Consider the following 12,185-nt stretch of genomic DNA (forward strand, 5'->3'; position numbering starts at 1 on the left):
GAAACATTCAGAATGAGGAAATAAGATAAGTTGTAAGACAATAAACTGCTGAAAAGTTTGGAGTTAATATTTTCTGAGTTTGTGATTGCTCAGGTCACTCTGCTCCTTGTCGTTGTGTGGGCTGGGTGCATGCTGTGGTGCGGCGCTGACAGGGGCAGACAGACTCACAGACTCTGAACATCTCCGTAGATCCCCGCGCATCGTCTGAAGTGCAGAGTTTTCCCCGTTTTTAATGCTTCCAAAAGAGACTTACAGACGTGAGGATGAAGGCAGTGTGATCGCGCTCCACATGAGGGCAGCAGATAGCTGCGGATCCAGGTGTGGAAATTGCTGTGGCTGCGCCACAACATACACCCACAAAGGTGATAATGCAGGTAGTAACATGGTTCGACCGCCCCGGCGCGGGAGCTTCGATCGCCCCGAAGCGGGAGAATAAAGAGGAAGGAGATTAAACTTTATTGCCTTCCATCACAGTGAGGAATCCGCTGTGGATGATGTTTATATTAACTTTTATATAGTTGTGTGTCTTGTTGGTTTTTTTCGGTGTGGCTGTATGGTAATCCACAAATCACTGTACCTTAATTGATACACGTGGACAATAAAAGAGCTTTGAAACCTTTGAGATGTGATGCTTGCCTTCATTAGTCAGGGCCTTGAATACAAAGTGCAGGAGGAACTCAGTGGGACAGGCAGCATCTCTGGAGAGCATGGATGGACCTTTTAAATATCTTTAATCGGACTTTATCGAACTTTATATTGCACTAAATGTTGTACGCTTTATCCTTTCTCGGTGCACGAATGTTCTCGTATATAGTATTTACTTTGCCTGGATAGCACGCAAAACTAAAGTGTTTCATTGTACCTCAGTACACGTGACCAGAATAAACGAAACTAAACTAGAAGACGTTCAGGTTGGGGCCCGTCTTCAGAATGGAGCATGAATAGGACCTTGAGCATTCAGGATCAGTGCTTATCTCTAGATTCCCCAAAGCTTTCCTACCACTGAGTGCCCAGATCAGGAATGATGGACCTCTCTCAAACTACCTAGATGAATGTAATTTCAGCAACACTCAATTGTGTTCCTGCAAGTAAGAATTCCATTGTTCTTTCTGTCTGTCTGTCTGTCTGTCTGTCTGTCTGTCTGTCTGTCTGTCTGTCTGTCTGTCTGTCTGTCTGTCTGTCTGTCTCTGTCTGTCTGTAACTCTCTGTCTGTCTGTCTGTAACTCTCTGTCTGTCTGTCTGTAACTGTCTGTCTGTCTGTCTGTCTGTCTGTCTGTCTCTGTCTGTCTGTAACTCTCTGTCTGTCTGTCTGTCTGTCTGTCTGTCTCTGTCTGTCTGTAACTCTCTGTCTGTCTGTCTGTAACTCTCTGTCCGTGTATGTGTTTGTGCAAAGCGTAACTTTTATGGTTCGCACAGCCAAAACGGTACACCATAGCGCCACCATTTTTGCACCACCTTACTCACCATTATCCTGGGCATAATATGTAACAACTCTCATTTCAAATTGAACCTACATTTTTAAAGCTAGAGAGATTTTAAAGTTTAAAAATTCGCTTTCTAACCCATTTCCTGAAACTCCTCAGCGTGTGACGTCACAATGCTCCACGTTCCACTTCATTTGCTCCTCACTCACCAAAACAAGATGGCCGCCGGCAGTGCCGCCCGCTCGCGCTCAGTCCTTCCCTCTCCCCTCGCCTGGCCCCGGCCTCTCGCCTGGCCTCAGTCGTTCCCTCCTGTTGTGCACTCGTGCTGTAATTGGACTATGAATAAATCTCGGACACACACAAGTATTCAAACGTGCTTGTATTCATGTTAGCGCCATCTTAAGTCTCCTTTGCGCATGCGTACAATCGCGCAAGTCATTTCTTATTCAAAGTAATTTCATATTAAATCAGGTTCCCACACCCAACATTCCTCCCCCTTTTACCTGGCGGTAGGTAACACAATTTCATTTCTAACGTCACATAATATTAACCAATAGACCTGCATATCGTACGAACATGTGTCAAACAAAATACACAATACATTGTTAGTATATACGTAGGTTCACTTATACAGAACATAATCCTCAAATCTTTTAGGTGTTCTTGTAATTCTATTAGACCTGCGTCTATCTGTCTGTGTTGGATTTTTCATTTGTTCCGAAATATCCGTCTCCGGCTGTGATGTTGTGTTATCACTGTGGATTAAATGTTCGTCAATATCCGGTTCTGGTTGTGATGTTTTGTTATCGCTGTGGATTAAATGTTCGTCCCTCTCTGAAGTGCTTCCAGGATTTACACCTATGGTTGGAGTTGGCCTAACTATCAGTGGATAGTTTGGTTGAACCACTTCTCTTTGTTGAAAGTGGGTGTGTTCGTCACCTTTTGGCAAGTACGCTCTCATTTGATCGACATGACGACGAACGACTTTTCCCTCACTCAACTTTACATTGTACAGGACTTCACTGATGACTTCTGCTATCATTCCGTAAAACCAAGTGGGACCTGATGTAAAGTTCTTGACCATGACATGATCATTCACATCAAAGACTCGCTTCTTGCTTCCTCGATCTGCTGCCTGTTTCATTGAGGCTTGCTTCCTTCGAACAGTTTTGCTGAGATCGGGTCGCAGACTGTCAAGTTTAGTGCGGATCTTTCTTCAGAACACCAGTTCACTGGGTGACTTTCCAGTCATTCCTTGAGGTGTGACTCGGTATGTCAGCAATAACTTCTGGATCTTTAGTTCCAGGTCTGTTCCTTTTCCTTTATTCACACCTGCTTTCACCGTCTGTACCCCTCGTTCTGCTAGTCCGTTGCTGGATGGGTGCTTGGGTGATGTTTGAATATGGCAGATGTTGTTGCTGCTGAGGAACTTGGCAAATTCTTCAGACACAAACTGCGTACCGTTGTCTGTCACCACCGTTTCTGGTAACCCATGAGTTGCAAACAACCGCCTCAGGGCAATCACTATTGTTGCTGCTGTTGCGTGTTTCACCCGCATGGCTTCAATCCATTTGCTGTGAGCATCGACCACAATCAGCACATTCTCATTGTCGAGGCTGGCATAGTCACAGTGAATTCTACTCCATGGTCTTGCAGGGAACTCCCATGGATGGATTGGGGCTGCAACAGGATTATGCTGACTCTGCTGACAGCTTGGACAACTTCTCACTTGTTGTTCCAACTCTTTGTTGATTCCTGGCTACCAGACGTATGATCTTGCCAATGCCTTCATTTTCATAATGCCAGGGTGCGTGCTATGAAGTTCAAGGATTCTAGTCCTTATCTCCAGATTATCTGGGATAACCACTCGTGGTTCCCAACAGGATTATGTCATCCTCCACTGACAGCTCTTCTTTCTTGCTGGCAAAGGGCTTTACTTCTTCTGGAAGATTCCTTACACTTGGCCACTCTTCCATGATGTGGTTCTTTACCTTGGAGAGAACTCTGTCCTTCTTGGTGGCTCTCTTCATTTCCTGTGCATCAACAGGGCATGTGTCCAGATCGGTGAGCATGTTGATGTGTGTCTCTGGTGCTTCATCAAGCTCGGCGAGCTCCGGATGATTCCATGAAGAGTCCTCTTCGTGGATCGGCAAGTGCAACAACGCATCTGCATTCTGGTGTTTCTTGCCTTCTCGATGGACTATCTGGTAACTGTCGGCAGACAGGATCATATGCCATCTTGCTACGCGAACAGAGGCCATCGGGTTGGCCGGCTTGTGGTCTCCAAACAGTCTCACCAGAGGCTTGTGATCAATCACAATGGTGAAAGACCTTCCATGTAACTGCTTGTGGAACTTCTTCAGTCCGAAGATTATCGATAAACCCTCCTTTTCATATTGTGCGTAGTTCATTTCGCTGGGCTTGAGAGTGCATGAAGCGAAAGCTATCGGGCATTCTTGTCCATCTGATTCAACATGGCTTATCACAGCACCTAAGCCATAGGGGGCATGCATCCGTTTGGAGCAGGATGGGTTTGGCTGGATCGTAGTGCGTCAGCACACTGTCACTCTGAAGAAGACGCTTGGATCTCTGGAATGCCTGCTCTTGTTCCTTTCCCCATTTGAACTTGGGATCAGGCTTGCTGCTTCTCCTCCCACTCTTTGAATCTGCTTATCTGTACTCTGCCTTCAGCATCTGAATCAATGGTGCAATCTCCTGCGACAGGTTGGATATAAACTTCCTGTAATACCCCAGTAAGCCGAGGTATGCCTGGAGTTGGCTTTGGTTCACAGGCCGCTTTGCCTCCCGCACCGCATCAACTTTGTCTTGGAGAGGACGAAGACCATTCTTGTTCAGTCGATGTCCGAGACAGTCGACTGACTCTTGCATCAGTGCACACTTCTCCTTCTCCAGACGTAACCCAGTCTTGACGGGACCGCTTCCAGGTTCCTGAGGTGCTCTTCGTCAGTCTTTCCGCTGATGATGATATCATCAAGGTATGGTTTGCACATGGGAATATCGGCTAGCAGACTCTCCATTACTCTCTGGAGCATGGCTGGTATGCTGGATATCCCAAAGGGCAGTCTGGTATATTCGAAGAGACCTTTATGTGTGTTAATCGTGATGAACTTTTGAGCTCCAGGGTCTAACTCTATCTGATGATAGGCATGGGAGAGGTCTAGTTTAGAGAACTTTTCTACTCCTTCTAGTTCCTGCAGTAGATCCTCCAAAGTTGGAAGGGGATACTGTTCGACTTTCAGCACCTTATTTGCTGTGAGCTTGTAGTTGCCGCAGACTCTCGTTCTCCCATCTGATTTGGGAACAGCTATGATAGGGCATGCGAAATTGCTGTCTTCACAGGCTTGATAATGCCATCCTGTCGCAAGTCATCCAATGCAGAATCAATCTGCTTTCTAGCAGCATATGAAACAGGAGCTGCCTTGTAAAACTTTGCTCCCCTGTTTTCATCTTGTGGATATACCTTGGCTTGGTATCCCTTCAGTATTCCATGGCTACTGTTATCAAACTGTTTAGCGTGTCTGTTGAATACTGTGTCCATGGCATCTTGCAAACTGTGCATACTACTCGGTGCACTTAATCTTGAATCTGGCGTGTTCTGGCTGACTAGCTTTGACAACAATCCAGGGTACTTCCTTAACCAGTCTCTTCCCATTAGGCTAGCACCTTTCTTTACTACCACTATGGTCAGCGTTTCGGGCTTATGGTGAGGTTTGAGCTGTACCTGTACCGATGCTTGTCCGTAGATATATATATATATATATATTTTTTTCTTCATATTTCAGATACAGCGCGGAAACAGGCCTTTTCGGCCCACCAAGTCCGCGCCGCCCAGCGATCCCCGCACATTAACACTATCCTACACACACTAGGGACAATTTTTACATTTACTCAGTCAATTAACCTACATACCTGTACGTCTTTGGAGTGTGGGAGGAAACCGAAGATCTCGGAGAAAACCCACGCAGGTCACGGGGAGAACGTACAAACTCCGTACAGTACAGCACCCGTAGTCAGGATCGAACCTGAGTCTCCGGCGCTGCATTCGCTGTAAGGCAACAACTCTACCGCTGCACCACCGTGCTGAGATGTCAACCTTTTCTCCAGTATAGGATTTCAGCTTGATACTACTGGGATCTAGCCTAGGGTCTTTACCGAGTTTGCTGAAGACTTCTTCTGGTACGATAATCCATGGACTTCCCGTGTCAACTTCTAGTTGTACCACCCTGCCGTTCACTATCAAAGTGGCTTTATACGGTTCGACAACTTGTTGATCGGGGAGAGTTGGGGAGGGGGGGGCAGTGTGGGTGGGGGGGAAGGGGACAGTGGGGGGCAGGAGAGAGTGGGGGTGGGGGGAAGGAGGGGAAAGTGGGGGTGGGGGAGGGAGGGGAAAGTGGGGGGGAGGGAGGGAGGGAGGTAGGGGTCAAGAGAGGGGGAGGGGGAATAGAGCTCACTCAGTGACGACACCCTCTCCCCTTCCCTGTCCCCCCTCTACAAGGAATGGGCCCAATGGGTCCACTTGGATCGATCGATCTATCCATCCATCCATCCATCCATCCATCCATCCATCCACCCATCCATCCATCCATCCATCCATCCATCCATCCATCCATCCATCCATCCACCCATCCACCCATCCACCCATCCACCCATCCACCCACCCATCCATCCATCCATCCATCCATTCTATCATCTATCCATCCATCCATCCATCCATCCATCCATCCATCCATCCATCCATTCTATCATCCATCCATCCATCCATCCATCTATCCATCTATCCATCTACCCATCTATCCATCTATCCATCTATCTATCTATATCTTTTCTTTAAATATTACTAAAACGCAGATCTTGTATATGTGTATATCATATCATATCATATATATACAGCCGGAAACAGGCCTTTTCGGCCCTCCAAGTCCGTGCCGCCCAGCGATCCCCGCACATTAACATTATCCTACACCCACTAGGGACAATTTTTTACATTTACCCAGCCAATTAACCTACATACCTTGTACGTCTTTGGAGTATAAATATGATACTGGGACATAGAAGCGTGACATAGACACCCAAAAAATAATTGTTGCAAAAACCAATGCAAACACATTTATTTACAAGTTTGACAACCGTCTGACTCTATACAAAAGAAAGAAGATAGTTCCACAACCGCAAGTAGTCTTTTCAGGTAATGTAAAATTTACCACACATGGTGTCTCAATGGCATTTGATTGCAAAGGTAGAACTTCTTTTTTCTAATTCATTAAAGTGTAGTTATACATCCTATCCGTGGCGGTCCACAATGAAATTGGACAGGAAACCAATTTATTTACTGTCGGGACATTTGACAGGTAGATTGGAGGCGACAGTTTGACAGCGTGGGAATTTTCGCGATGTTTTTGGTCTCAGCCATTACATGCAAAGTGGGCTCTAAACCCAGATATTCAACCCAGAAACCAGATATGCATCTCCCTTACATTTTCAAATAATGCCTACACACTTTTCTCAAAAATCCACTGAACCACTTTTAATTTTATTTTTTTAATACAGCGATTAGTAAACCGGAACTAAATCCAGTTTATTCCTTGTTACAGTGAAGCTTGGTTTTAAAGTAACCCATACAAGGTGTTATTGTTCAAAACTCTCAAGTACTTATCGACTTGTCAGTGATTTCAGCGAAAATTAGGATGCCGGAGAAGCATTGACAGCGTGGGAATTTTCGCGATGTTTCAGAAGACGCTGTAATCTCGACCTAACTCGGCTAGTATTTCCCCCAAAATACATTTAAAATACAAACAAAATCTTACCTTTCAAAACGCAAACAAGATGGTGTTCGATGGGATGCTAAATGCTTTCATTAGGAAGATAGCGCTGGACAATTGAACGTCTCCTGTATGCAACCAGCAGACGCTCCGAAGACATGAAGGGTCGTCAGGCTGCAGCACCGTCAGCAGAAAACTGACAAACTACACTTACCCGTGGGTTCTTTCATGACAGCAATGTAAATGTTTTAATAAGTTGACAGATCCACCAGACATGAAAACAGTGGGTTAATGATGCCTGCTTATGTACGTAACGATTTGGACACGGATAACAAAGTAAGCACAGCATGTCTCCTTTGCTTTAAAGTATGTTGAGTTAAGAATTTTTGGACATTTATTTTTTTTACTTGGCTTGAGCATCATAGAAGCAAATGAATATCGATCCGAAAAATATTAAATTTTCATGATTTCCAACGGCATCTTACGTACGGAACTCTCAGGACATGATGAGTTACGTACATGAGCATGATATTTTTTACTCTCCCACATGAATATGTGCAACTAATTTCTCCAAGCAAAGTCGGATTTGGAAAGGCATATCAAAGGTCCTCAAAAAAAATTGTCTAGACAAATGTAGGCCATTACGATAGGTATATATTTTCACATAAATTACGATGTGTAAAAAATGTCACATTTTCGTGTCCAATTATCGGTAGAAACCTAATACAAATTTTAATTTTGCAACAGTTGAGGAAAGTCTGGAACCATAAGTTTATATTATGTATTACATGAAGTAACACACACACAAGTAAAAAATTCCCATCAAGTAAACAGAATACACTTTTACATACAAATAAAAATGACATTAAAAAATCTCTCCAGTATCACATTTATGCACACACACACACACACACATATATATATATATCTTTATGTATATATATCCTTATGTAAATATATGTTTTTCTGTCATTTTGCCAAAACGGTAAACCATAGCGCCACAATTTCTGCGCCACTTTAATCACTACTGTCCTGGCGACTGTTTATAACAAGTTTTATTTACATTGGTCGTATATTTGTTAAGTTAGAGACATTTTAAAATTTAAAACTCTCATTTCTAAACATTTTTTTTTCAAAGTGCTGTGCGTATGACGTCACCATTGGGCACGCACGGCCACTCCTCACTCGCACAAACAAGATGGACGCCGTTAGCGGAGCCGCCCGCCCGCAATCACTCCCCGCTCTGTCACACCCGGGGGACACTCCCGAGCAGGAGGAGATGGTCGGATTGATGGTCCTCATCCTTCCCTTCCGTCCCTTCCACCCACGGCGTCCTCGAGTCCTCCCTCCCGCCCGGGCCCAGCGCACCATTACCGCACACAGGCCGCAGCGCAGCGGGCAGCTTCTCCTCCCGCTTCCACCGATGGCGGCGTCGACGAGGGCCGCTGCCACCGACGGCCCCGTCGCGATTTCAGAAAGATGGCGGCCGCACTCCTCCTCCTCGTCCTCACGCTCCGCCATGTTGTGTGCGCCTCCCGCCGCGCCTCTCTCCTCCCCTCCCCACTGTCCCAGACTCCGCCGCCGCCCGCCTCCAGTAGGCCCACCTCCACTGCCCGACTCCAGTAGTCCCACCACCGCTGCCCGACTCCAGTATTCCCACCTCCACTGCCCGACTCCAGTATTCCCACCTCCACTGCCCGACTCCAGTAGTCCCACCACCGCTGCCCGACTCCAGTATTCCCACCTCCACTGCCCGACTCCAGTATTCCCACCTCCACTGCCCGACTCCAGTAGTCCCACCTCCACTGCCCGACTCCAGTAGTCCCACCACCGCTGCCCGACTCCAGTATTCCCACCTCCACTGCCCGACTCCAGTAGTCCCACCACCGCTGCCCGACTCGAGTAGTCCGGCTCTCCCTCCTCCTCACTGCACGCTCGGTAAGTGCCTTTCGCCGCCAACGGCTCCACGGAGGGGAGGGAAGAGGAGGGGGGAATGGGGTGGAGGAGGGGAGTGGGGCTGCGCACAGGGGAGGGACAAGTGGGGGTGGAGTAGGGGGTATGAAGTGGGGGAGGAGGGGGGATAAGGAGGATTGAGTGGGGGGGTTGAGGGTGCTACACCAATACAGGAGAGGCTTTGGGTCCAGGGCTCACTCAGTGACACCCTCTCCCCTTCCCTGTTCCCCCTCAACGAGGAATGGTCCCAACGGGTCCATTTGGTCTAGTATGACAATAAAACACTCTTGACTCTTGATGACCCATAACAATATCTTGGCTGATGTGGTCCGCTACACTGCCTTAAACATTCCTCTGCTCTGAGGGTACTCTGAGGCTGTGGTGTGCTCCACTGACAAGATGCACTGTGCAAACTTGCCAAGGCTTCGTTGTCAGATGTTGTAAACTGACACTGCATCTGGGGAAAGGGCAGAGCCAGCACGAGAGCCCTTCAGTGCAGCTTCACATTCTCAAATCCATGTCACAATCTTTCATCTCTCCAGAGACAAAGCCCTGGAGCTCACCGCCTGACATCAGGAGAGAACCTGCAGCATCCAATCCCCCCGTGGCTGGAGAGCTGCTCAGCATCACTCCTCACAATGTTGTGTGGCCATGGAATGACTGAAGCTTGCCTGCTGCATTCTGCTGTCACCTTTAGTTCCCTCAGCTGCAGTTTACTCAGTGGTAGCACCCACTCTATTATGAGAGGGTGTTACCATCTATTATGAAGCTTACCATCTATTATGATCTTTTATCCATCTCTGGTGGATGGACTAGACTGGCACAAGGTGCCTGGGAGCCAACCCAGAAATCCTTGGGAATCTATATTTTAATGACAAGATCTGATCATTACCAAGAAGAGCCACAATGCAAGGTTATGCAAGTTAAATTTTGTACGCCACAATTCTCGGAAAAGATGTTAAGTGAAATAAAAACCGTGAGAGGTGTTAAACTCTTTAAATGTCTCTGGGCCTTATAGAAAATAAATAGAGAGTTCTATTTCCCATTTGTACATTCTTTTATATTTCTGGCAGGGTTCTATTCCATTTTGTCCAGTCCTCCATCTCTGTAGTAAATGTTGAACCTTTCTGCACCATGTCCTCTGAAACACCTTCAATCTTCATGAACCCTGGCTTCCCCTTTCCCCACACCCAACAGGTCCATTCACCGTGTCCTCTGAAGCACCTTCAATCTTCATGAACCCTGGCTTCCCCTTTCCCCACACCCAACAGGACCATTCACCGTGTCCCATCGATTTCCCTCCTCACCCCTCTTATATCCTCTCCCCGTGGACTGGGCAAGAACATCCCTCCACACCCCTGTCCAAACATTCCACACACAGTTTCCACCAGCTTTGATCAGTACGGTTGTCGGGTTATGGGGAGAAGGCAGGAGAATGGTGATGAGAGGGAGAGATAGACCAGCCATGAATGAATGATGGAGTAGACTGGATGGGTCGAATGGCCCAATTCTGCTCCTATTATGACCTTATGACCTTCCACCACCAGACTTCCAGCAGGGCTCTCAAAATGTTCATTTGCAAGCTGAATCGGTAGTAAGGAAGGTAAATTCAATGCTAGAATTTGTATCAAGAGGATGTGAATATAAAAACAGAGATGTAATGCTGAAGCTCTATAAGTCACTGGTCAGGCTGCCTTTGGACCACTGTGAGCAAATTTGGGCCCCATATCTGAAGAAGGATGTGTTGGCTCTGGAGAGAGCCCAGAGGAGATTTAGAAGAATGATCTAGGAATGAGTGGGTTAGCATATGATGAGCGTTTGACTGCGCTAGGTCTGTACTCTCTGGAGTTTAGAAGGTTAAGAGGTGACCTCATTGAAACTTACAGAATAATGAAAGGCACAGAGTGGATGTGCAAAGGATGTTTTCACTGGTGGGGGAGTCTAGAACCAGAAGTCATAGCCTCAGAATTAAAAGGTGCTCTTTTAGAAAGGAGGTGAGGAGGAACTTCTTTAGTCAGAGGGTAGTTATCTGTGGAACTCATTGCCACAGAGGGATGTGCTGCAACATTGAGTAAAACACAGAGTGCTGGAGTAATTCAGCGGGTTAGGCAGCGTCTCTGGAGAAAAAGGATAGGTGACATTTCAATCGAGTCAGAAGAAGGTCCCGACCCAAAACATCACCTATCCATTTTCTCCACTGATGCTGCCTGACCCGCTGAGTTACTCCAGCACTGTGTCTATTTTGGGAAACTAGCATCTGCAGTTCCTTGTTTGTGCCAAAGACAGACCTATCTTCACAAAGGTCTTTAGATTTCATAACACACAATGAAAATGTTGACAGTGGGTTGTCGAACAACAGAACATCTTATTTTAGCGTGAATCAGCTGGTTGGTTATTCCACCCTTCCCCTTCCACTGAATTTACCGCAAGAGTGAGTGTTGCAAATGGAAGCTCGCTCTTTAGTTAGAAGGTGGCGAATCTGTGCAATTCTTTGGCACATGTGGCTGTGGAGGCCAATGGATATTTTTAAGGTAGAGAATATTCTTATATTCTGGATTAGTGGGGTGTCAGAGATTATGGGGAGAGGTCAGGAGAATTGGGTTAGGAGGGAGAGATAGATCAGCCATGATTGAATGGCGGAGTACTTGATAGGCCAAATGGCATAATCCTGCTCCTATTATGTCCTTATGACTTTGAGTGGAAGTTATTCCTCGGGTAAGGTTGTGTTGCTATCGGCCCCAACCTGAAGTAGTTTTTTTTTTAAATTATCTACTATTATTTTTTTTAGTTGATTTGAAACGAATCAAAATTGCACGTATTTTCTCCTTTCCGTCCCTGAGCTTTCGTTACATTAAAATATAAATGAAACTGAGTGTAGAAGTTGGGAGGTTATGTTGCAGTTGTATAAGACGTGGTGAGACCGCATTTAAAGTACTGTGTTCGGTTCTGGGAACCATGTTATTGAAAAGACATTGTCAAGCTTGAAAGGGTTCCGAGAAAATTTCCGAGGATTGTTGCCAGGACATAG

The sequence above is a fragment of the Rhinoraja longicauda genome, chromosome 13 (assembly GCF_053455715.1).
Source record: "Rhinoraja longicauda isolate Sanriku21f chromosome 13, sRhiLon1.1, whole genome shotgun sequence".
In the NCBI taxonomy this organism is placed as follows: domain Eukaryota; kingdom Metazoa; phylum Chordata; class Chondrichthyes; order Rajiformes; family Arhynchobatidae; genus Rhinoraja; species Rhinoraja longicauda.